We start from the raw sequence: 9,859 nt of genomic DNA, 5'->3' as shown, positions 1-9,859 counted from the left end.
CCAAGAAAAGCACCATGAATATCTCCATAAATAATCAATGACTCATAATGTAAATAGTTCCAGGATATAGGAAAAAGCCTTACAGAACATAATCATTTACAGTGAAGAGTTAGCGCATTTGTTAATAGTGTACTGAATTCTTAAATAGTACAGCTAGCGAGAAATTTAGCAACCAAGCTTAATAGAAAATACCAATTCCTTGTAACAGTTCTTCACAAAAAACCTCAAAGAACCTCTGAAATGTCACCTCAAAACATGGATGGTTACGCCAAGCGCCATAAAAAACCACACAGCTGGGCAATGGTAAGCAGCTAGAGCAGCTGTACCAAATTTTGGGAAAAGAAAACCACTATCTGGGAAATGAGAAGGGATGAAAAATGCTCCAGTATTTCAATAAGAGATTGAATGGTGTAGTACTGGGTGACATTTTTCTATATGCTGCAGTCCCCCCTTCAGTCACAAGGTGGTGTGTGAGGAGCTTGTGTAGGAAATGTTAGGAGTTAACTGCTCTTCGGAAATGTGGAAGAAAGATAGAAAGGCTCTGCTGCAAAGAAGTGCTGGAGCTAATGTGGTGAAGTCCGTCATTGTTTTGAAACACATTCAGACAGCACAGTAAACAAATTCATTTATTCATATATGAAGGGAGGATGGGAGCTTCAGTGCTTCGGATGTGCCTCATATATAAAAGGCTCATTGATTTTCTATTACTTAAAGAAACAGGAGGGAACAGGGAAAATATGGCTCTCCACAGTGAAGGTTTGCACTTCTTTTTGTTCTTCTTATTGTTATTATATTAAATGCAATATATGGAAATAATGAGTAGAACAGAAGAATCTCTTCCTCAGCTCCATCTTACATTGTTCATATTCCATAAAGCAGCTGTTGGCTCTGTGTGTCTACCCAAAAATTGAGAGAGAGGGAGAGAGGGAGACCTTTGTGAGGAAGAGAACATTTCTGCCTGTGTCCTGGACAACTGATCACGCACCCTCTCCCTTGAACGCACAATCAATAGCATCATGTTCCCCGACCGTTATTTGAGAATGCAAACTAAAAGACGATGTTCCTAATAACAAATGGAGAAGTGAAACCAGGGCAAATAGTCACCATCTTTCAGGGCATCTTGTATAACACATTGAAGTAACTTCTAAATAATGTGAAAACATTCGGTTTGTTTTCATGATGGATATACCATTGTCTCCCATGTGATTTAATGAAGTAATAACCCTGCCTCTTGCTGGGAAGGTGGTGTCCTGCTTGCATGCAAGCTCTGTCCTTTTTTCTCTCCATTACCTGGTGCAAGATTCCAATATGCAGTCATCTCCTCTGGGAGGCCAGCATAATCCAAACAGGAGAAGCGGTGATCTTGGAAATGTGTAGCATATAAGTCACTGCCAGAACAGCAATATATGTCAGGAACGCATGATATGTTATAAAAAGCCCTGTTTGATATTTTTATGATTCTTAGAATTACACACACCACACTGTGTCGCTGATCTTGTTGGAGAGAGGTGAATAAGTTCTAAGTGAAAAGACCTCCGTGAAACCACTCCGTACCTTCTATATATCTATACACTCCTTTGCTTAATATTTGTTGCACAGTAAAATACTTACCTGTGATTATTTTCTGATTTGGGCACCACTCCAGCTCCTGCTAAAGCCCACGGAAAATTTCAGATCGCAGAATCAAGCTCACGCTTGATTTTGTTAGCTGATACAAAGTCTTTATACATCACTTCAGCTAAACTTTCATAGATGTTGGAAACCAGAGCTCCTCTGTACCAAGGCAATGCACTCTGATGCCTAACACTGGTGTAGATTTCACCTTTATCTTTATGCCTCTGATGAAATTGTGGGTGTGCTCTTAATCTGTATATAGCTAAAGATGAAATACGAAACCCCTCTTTCAGCTGCTGGAGTAACTGAAAATCTCCTACTAAAGCGAAGTCCCTTATAGGTTAGAATTACAATACATGAATAATAACACTTAGCACTGATACAGACCTTTTTATTTTCAAAGAGCCTTAGAAACATTAACTGGCCTTTCCAGGCTCCCCAGTGAACTAGGTCAGTATCATTATTCCTGTTTTACGCAGGGAGAAAGTGGGACAGAGAACCATGCCACTGGCCTGCATTGCCCTTTCCCAGACAAATATGCAGGCACAGACGGATTCAGCAGAGCACCTGTGTGCATCCGTATTGCTTCTCTGCATCTCTCCTCAGGAACTCTACCACTATGGTTTCAGAGAAATAAAGTTCCCTCTCTATATCTGAGCACTGCGAAGAAATGATGGCGTGAGCACAGAGGCAGCCAGAGCCTGGCCAGGGTCTGCGTGAGAGCCCTGGGAGGGGGCAAGCTAGTGCAACAAATGAAGGTGTGACGATAGCGGGAGCAGACATGGACATTTCAGCTTCCCTGTGACCAGCCTGTGCAACAACAACAGGAATGTTACAGGGGCACAAATGCTAGTGAAGGACTCTCTGCCTGGGACACTGGCCATCGGCGTTGTTTCTTCTCGCTCACTAGCGAGCGAGCATGCACCGCTCGCAGCTCCATGCTGCTGTGCAGACATGCCCCGCAGCTGAGCTGGGACAAAGCTCAGGCACGCACCGATCAGCTTGTTTGCCCTCAGCTGGCAAAAGAAAACTAACCCCAAAATCATCCAGTTCTCTGCAGTTTGCTAGGGCTTGGCACAACTAATTTTAAATGATCCAGCCATTGCCACTTACTTAGATCATGGGAAGTTTTGGTGGGAGGTTTTCCGTGCTCAGCTTTTCGCCATTTTCTGGAGGTGCTCTTCAAATTTTATTCTACTGCTTTAACTCTCTTTACCCACATCCCTCCCTCCACACGGGTACATACAAACCATTTTCTCATCTTATTTAACACAGCAGTAGAAGTGTTTACGTGGTCTTTCCCCTTCATCATCTATCTGTAGCATATCTGCACCTGAATGCTTGGTACAGGTTTTATGTATCTGCACCAAACAACCCACTGCAAACAAGCACGAGTGGAACAGAGAAACCACACCACTATCCTGCAACAGTCTGTCCCTGTCTCAAATCCTTGACGCCACAGAACCAGGGTGAGGCTTCACAGTAATCCATATCCCATACCCTGGCGTGGCGCTCTGCGGTGCGTGTTGTGGGATTTTTCCTGCCGCTGTTGTGAGACAGTGCCTGACAGGTGGTGCTATTCTTCTCTGAGGACTTTTCTGGCAGTGGACAGCCATGGCCCAGCTCACCCATGCAGCATTGAACAGTGATTAAGGAGATGTTGCACATCCAAAGTGAGCAAAAGCAGAAGCCAGACTTCAGCATATTAAAAATTATTTTCTGCAAGGCTGTGCAGAGCTCACTTCAGAGCTTAGTGACAGAAAATCTCCCAGGGAGCTCTTACCTGCAAGAGCACTGACTGAGCTAACAAGCTGGAGGATGAAATACTGTGGTTATCGTAAGGAAGTTGCATGCTGCTATCCAGAAGGTGCTGTTGCACTGGATCGTAAGGTTGGCCACTACAAAGGGACTCAGGGCTCCTAGGCTGTGCTGAAGCCACTGAGGACCTGCCCTCTTGTGTCATGATTCATGAACAATTGATGTTGCAATGAGTGCTTTGCTGTGATGCTTCAAAGGCTTTATAGATCATCATGGATCCCACCATTATGTGGTATTTTTCTAGTGGTATAGGAAGGCTGTTAATATTGGCACCTGTAGGAGCTCTGGGCTGTTTTGCTCCAGTGACCGCTATGGAAATCTTTACTCCAATAATTTTGGGAGACCCTCCCGCCCTTTCCTCTCTGCTACTCCAGTTTACAGACTGTATTAGTGGGACAGGAGACCAGAAATGTTTCCTAGAAGCTGCAGATTACATTTGTAGGATGATGGTGAAACATGCATTTGGGAAGCTGACAGATAGAGGAGGGAGGTGAACGTCACACCTGGAGGCTGATGAGTGCTCTCAGCCTCCTGATACTGCATGCCCAGTTTCTCACGGCCTTTGTGAGGCCAGGGAAGGGAACCTGGAGCCCACCTGCTAGGAGTGGTTTGCTGAACCGGAGAACATTTTACACAGCCAAGGGGGAGTCCTCGATGAAGGGTTACAGTTATGCATAATCAGAGAGACAGGGCTGCAGTGTATTCCCCCTTTGCATTTTATGTTGCTTCTGAAGACAGCATGTGCTTTTACATAAGGCTTCATCCAGGATTACTGCACATCTCTAATTCGTGTGAATGTGCAGCATAGTGGTGCCCGGATTTTATCAAGATTCATATGTCCATTTTATTATATTTTTTGTGGGGATTTTTACTGTACTGCGTAGCTGGATTTTATTACCTTCAGTGTGTGTATTTTATGGCAGCGATGCCAAGCATTTCAATGAATTGTGCAAGACTCAGACCCATGAATGCAAAGGCATCGTCAATGATTTTTTTCATAAATAACAATAAATACACTAAATTGAACATTGTGGACAATCATTGTCTTTTACTGAGTGCACATACTACTGTGCAAAATTAATAGTTATTAAAAAAACCTGCAATTAGATAAACAGTTGTGCGCAAGCAGACTTTATTTCCAGGGCTTATGTGCGGCTGCAGTATGGCTATTTATCTGTCCATTATCAACACCTTTGACACAACGGTCATTTTCTCAGGCTTGTCTCCTCTTTTCATCAGGTTGGTGTTATGGGGGAAGGAAAGGGAGGGAGACTAAAAAAAATACTGAAAGAATGAGAAAAATTAACATTTTCCAAATTAGTTTCCCCAAGCAGTATAATGATGCTTTCATCCTTGCTCTGGAGTTTCACTCCCAGGGGTCCGCCACCCTTGTATGAGCTTGGGGCAGCTTTAACTGCTCTGGGCTTCTGTGATGCTGCCCTCCCCAGCAGCATGTTTCCACTGTTTTCCTCCCTGTGCCAGCACTAGCCCTCATGGTCACAACACAGTGTGCCCATGCAGGAAGCCTGCAGACCTGGCTGAAAGCCAGTCACAGGTTTCTGGTGGGCTGAGGAACGGGTAAGGCGTTTGCACAGCCCCTTTGTGCGGGATCTCCAGGCTTGTGGGGCTGGACAGCGGTCACATTTAAGGATTGCTGGGGCAGTCTAGTGAGAGGATGAGTAAGTGCCTATGAACTGTGGTTGTTGCTGCTCGCCAAAACATGCTTTACCGAGAGCTGGCAGGACACTAGAAACCGTCGCCACAAAGTTGCACTCTTGGGGTGATCTCTGAGCCAAAGTAAAGCACCATCTTTGTCTGAAACGCCTTACTGCAATTCAGTGATCTGCAAAGCAAAGAGCTCTGTGATGGGATCCTGCAGCAGGGTGGGAAAGCTTTAACATCTTTTTTGTTTTTTAACTTTGAGTCCTTATGGAGCATGAGCCAGGTGATTTACCTTGTGGTTGACTCCTAATGGGGAGTGTTAATGGCACAACATGCCAGATACGGAATTCCAGGGTCTTTTCTGTTTCTGGCCCACCAAGAAAAGTGTCACCAGGCTGAAACCATCTCCTCATTAAGCCATTTGGCACTTCTGTCTTGGGCTGAGGGGGACCTTGGCCAGCTGGCAGGACAGGCAGCTGTAAGCAGCACAGGAGGGACAACACCAGGGGACTGAGTGGGATGCACAACCATGCAGCGCATCGGGGCATGCTGGGCTGTTTAGAGAAGAAAAACAGGGCACAGAAATTTGGAAACTCCCTAGTATCAATGCCATTTTGACCAACATATCAGCAGGGGTCTCAAAAGGTAAAAAGAAGATTGACCAATATAACATTCCCACGGTGCTACTCAAATTATCTTATCGCTCAGTCCCCTGTATGGCTCTGTTGTAATGCATCATATAATGCTTAGTAGGTGTGATCCCCTCTGTGACCTCTCCAGCTAGGGTTTGATGTAGGACTTTCAGCTCCACCTGGCTCATCTAACTGAGGAGATTTTGTATTTCAGGGAATCCACAAAAGAGAGTGAGTGACTCTCTTATTTAAAAAAAAAAAAAAAAAAATCAACTCCATGTTGTCTACAAAACCTGCCAACTTCACCAGAGATCCTACTGTCCTTGGTTTTACAGTGCAGCCAATTCTCCTGGTGCTGACATGGGTCCCTGTTCTGTCCCTTTTTCTGGCCTCCCTGTGATGGGAGACCATTTGCAGACGGGACTTCAGGTGGGTCTACACACATTGCTCTCCCTAGAGATCAACAGTCCTGAGCAAAGGACCTTACTGAAGCAGAGGGCAAGACAGCTCCGTAAACTTTTGACCCAGGGATGCAGCCACCTCTTTTTTGTTGCAGGTGAATTCATCCCACTCCCTTCTAAAGTGAGTTTAATGACACTTACGAAACTGCCAAGGAATAAGTGAAGTAGGAAACAAGGCACCCTGGCATGAAAGAATTTGAATGAGGTCAAAATGCATTTCAGTTGCATGAAGCCCTGCCAATTAAATATTTTTGGGGGAAGGGGCTTTCTACAGTAGGAACCAAACCTCACTCTCCACAGGCTGCATTTCAGTACTCCTTCAGCTTCCCAGCCTCTGAACACCCAATAGCTCTTCCTGGAGCTGTGAGAAACTCTTCGGGAGCCAGCATTTTCTCAAAGGTATCTGCTGGAGGCTGGGTCCCTTCTGCCTCTTGCAAGGATGCACAAAGCGATGGAAAGGAGAATCTCTTCCTGGGGAAGACTTGCCTTCAGTGTGGAGAGGGAGAGGACATGCGACAGGAGCAAACCCATGTAGCAGGACTGTGGATGGAGAGAAGTGCATGCCCTGTCTCTGGACGGGACTATGACTTCAGCCGTGCCTCTGCATCCATCTCTGCTTGTTGCACAATGGGCAGAAGCTCAGTTCAAGGGAGAGCAGGAACTACCCAGTGTCAACTCACCCAGGCATGCGAATTACTCGAAAGGGCAGGAAGGAGCACAGACCATGGCTCTGCTCTCCTCGGGACTGACTGCCACAGAACAATGTCCCACCCCCCCAAGCAAGAGGGAAGCATCGGTCGCTTTCCTCAGGGGGAGTGTGGTGCTGTCTCCCTTGGCTATTTAGCCCCAGAGCAGTCTGCCTACAAATTACAGCCTGGCCCAAATCTTCCACAATGCCATCTCTGCCACGGCGGTCTTGCTGGACCACCTCTGCGCGGATGTTTCAAAATCTGAGCTCTGAGCCCTTCTCCCACCATAGCTGACCCACATCAGCTCAGGCACTGGTGAGCGAAGAATTAGGCCTTTTTTCCCCTCGCACTTTGGAGTCTGTAAAGATTCTCTTGTCCAAAGTATTTTTATTTCTGCTCCACCCTGCTATTTTTCTAGAGGTTGGGTTTTTTTTTCTCCTTCAAACCCATCCAGCCTGCTCCTTATTCTGAGCTTTGTTTTCTCTCTTCACACTCCCACACTTGAGGCCAGACCTGCTGAGATACTGACTTTGCTTTGACAATATGGTTTGCTTTTTATTTAAGACTCTGTGTTATGGGTCAATGCTAGTACACCCAAGATGATAAAGGCTCTGTTCTGAGATTACAGCATAGAGCTGCAATGTCCAATTGAGGTTGCACAAAAGGCCATCAAGTTTGTGGTTTTGTCTTGTTTTGCACTGGTTAAAGGTTTTTTGGGTTTTTTTTCTGTTTTGTGTGAAGTTAGCAAAGCTACAAGTTTGACAGGTTTGCTTTTCATGTAAAATGTTTTTCTGCAGCTCCAGTAAGACATTGCAATGCATTAGCTAATGCAATACAAGTTCTTTCAAGAAGTTTGCAGGGGTCAGGTGACTAACCTGTATATTTTATAGAACATTTAAAGACACTGTGGTCTGAGGCCTCATAAAATCATAAAACTACCACTCAGCTGTGAACCATGGGTTGAAGCACAATGCTGAAATATTGCTGCATTAGAAATGGGAGTAAGCAGAGTGGAATTTCCACTTCTGATCTGCACAGCTGATAAAAGCTCCACAGTGCAGCCTCCTACCGCATTTTCCACAGACAGAGCTCACGTTGGGCCGAGTTCAGCATATTTGCAGAAGGCAGAAGTCGTCCTGCTGAGTCCTGCCCCACTTACATGGCCCAGCTGGAAGAAATCATACCCATGCTCAGTAGCAAGAGACAAGTCCTTCCAGCCTCTGCACCGGCAAGGATGCAGGGGCTGGAGCTGGTGAGGCGCTCACAGGGTCTCCTACCAGCCACGGAGGCTGCGTGAGTGGGAGGATGGCTTCAGATCGTGAGCTAACTGAGCCTTTAACCCTCTCATACTGTCACCAGCAATGTTCCACTAAACTTCAGTCTTCTAAACCATCATCTCCCTTAGGACCTCCATGTATCCTTTTCCATCTGATCAGGAGGTGCGTTTCCACTGCAGTTCACTGGGGCTTTCCCAGCAAGTCTGGGGTTACTTCCAGCCCCTTTACAAATGAAGATTATCTAGTTTTAATAAAGCACAGCTCTGCTTTCCTAAGGAGGAAAATAAAGAAGATGGAAGAGAGACTGCATCGTATGACAAAAAGCAGTTTCCAACCAAGTTCAATTTCCCAGGTAGTATCTGTCCTCCTTGAGCAGTCCCAGCCAGGCCAGCAGGCAGGTTTCTTAGTTCTTTGCTGTGGGGTGAGTCTCTGTATCACAGCTTTTTCTAGGGGATGCAAGCAAGCTCTGCAGAAGCTCCAAGCTGATGGGAATCCAGATAGCCAAACTCACTCAATCACCGTGTTTTTTTAACTTCTGACCTGTCTCAGCATCACCATTTTTGAGGACTTTGGGCTTCCAAACATCACCTGTGCCACACAGCTTTCCGAATGCCTGACTGCAATGGCTCCTGGAGGACAGTGGTGGCAAATGAGGTAATGTGTGGAAGCTGGAAAGTGCTGATGGCACGCAAAGGGCTCCATGGCACCTACGCCCATTAGGAGCGCTGAGGGATGCCATTGTGGCCAGGGGACAGCTGCCAGAAGTAGGACTGCAAGGCTCATTGCTTTGCAGTCCAGACATATGGTTGCTATCAGGAGTAGGGCGGTGTAAATAATTGTTTCACTCCCTAAACGAGAAGAAAAAAAAAATAGGAAGAAAAGAAATTTTATTCAGATCTGACTGAAAGAATATTTTTTGCTAGCCAAATGAAAAGCAGAGAAAAGCATAGTATCAGGCTGCAAGAAACATTTTAGTGCCTTTTGGGTAAGATCCAGCAAGACAGATATTTTCCACCTGTAAATAATTCAGGAGAAGAAAAAAGCTATCACAATTCATTTTTTCCCAGCAAGACCATCAAGTCAATTAGGAGAAGCTGGATAGTCTTGTAGCCCAAGAATAAGGAAGAGCAAAATGTCGAGTCAGAAGAGTAAGTCCCATCAGTGTTCTGGCATCTTCATGTGTGTTATGCATCCAAACAGTTTTCCACCATCCCCTTAGCACGGCCAACAGTGACTGCACTGGGCACAAGTGCAGAAGTCCACCTACAACGAGTAGCTTCCAGGACTGAGTCCTAAATCGTCATTTGAAATTCCTTGGCCCTCTTTTTCCCCCAGCATTGGATGTTTAACCCTTCTGCCATTTCCAGATGTCAGGCTGGATGGTTATGTTCTCCCTACGTAAAAGCCCTCCTCTTCCCCAGAGCAGAACTGCTGTGGACCTCACCCCAAAGCCTGTTCTTCCGATCAGCTGAGCCACCATGAACATGGGGCTTTTGCGTGCTCTGGTACCACCTTCCAGCCTCTTCTGGTAAAACTGGATCTAGTGTGACCAGCTCATCCTGGATTCAGAGAAGCAAAATGCCTGTGAGGAGGAAATATATTTTATAAACCTTTAATTTTGCTTCCGTAGCATTCTACCACAGCTATTACTATGCTATTGCTGAGTATCAGAATGATTTTAATAAATTTCATTCACCATGCAGCTG

Source organism: Aptenodytes patagonicus, chromosome 2, assembly GCF_965638725.1.
Source record: "Aptenodytes patagonicus chromosome 2, bAptPat1.pri.cur, whole genome shotgun sequence".
In the NCBI taxonomy this organism is placed as follows: Eukaryota; Metazoa; Chordata; class Aves; order Sphenisciformes; family Spheniscidae; genus Aptenodytes; species Aptenodytes patagonicus.
Note: the sequence above shows the minus strand (reverse complement) of the source record.